The sequence below is a fragment of the Penaeus monodon genome, chromosome 29 (genome assembly GCF_015228065.2).
Source record: "Penaeus monodon isolate SGIC_2016 chromosome 29, NSTDA_Pmon_1, whole genome shotgun sequence".
NCBI lineage: Eukaryota > Metazoa > Arthropoda > Malacostraca > Decapoda > Penaeidae > Penaeus > Penaeus monodon.
In genome coordinates, this window is record NC_051414.1 from 6645989 (window position 1) to 6646436 (window position 448).

General features: G+C 41.1%; 1 protein-coding gene across 1 annotated transcript in view; it reads right to left on the minus strand.

The window, feature by feature from the left end:
* Positions 1-448, minus strand: part of LOC119591918 (coactosin-like protein) — a gene marked incomplete in the record, with an annotated part of 13395 nt that overhangs the window by 10227 nt on the left and 2720 nt on the right.

Genomic DNA, 448 nt, shown 5'->3' on the forward strand with positions numbered 1-448 from the left:
CACACGTTTCACTCGTATTTTGTATTACCGAAACGTTCAGCATGACTAAAGGCACAAGAAACAGAAAAAAGAGGCAATAGAAAAACACCGGCGAATTCTCCCAAAGGGCGCCGGACCAGTTCTTGTCTCGCCTACGATCTGTGTTTCACAAAAGTCTATAAATTTCTCTCCTTCGCCTTTTTTTTATTATACAGCTGAGGTCAAATACATCTGACGAATAGCTGCATTTAAAGGATTAACATTAACCACCGTAATTAGCCCGATTTCGCTTACTCAAGTCTTAAGAAAAGCTTAATCTTCAGACGAAATCGAAGGTGCGCGCTGGCCGTCGTGTTAGAACATCATTCAGTGTTTCGACATTTGGTGAAATCCTCGACAGGCCGCCTTTGTATTATCAAATAACTCAACATGTAGGTCATGGCTCTACCTGTCAGTCTATATATGTTTT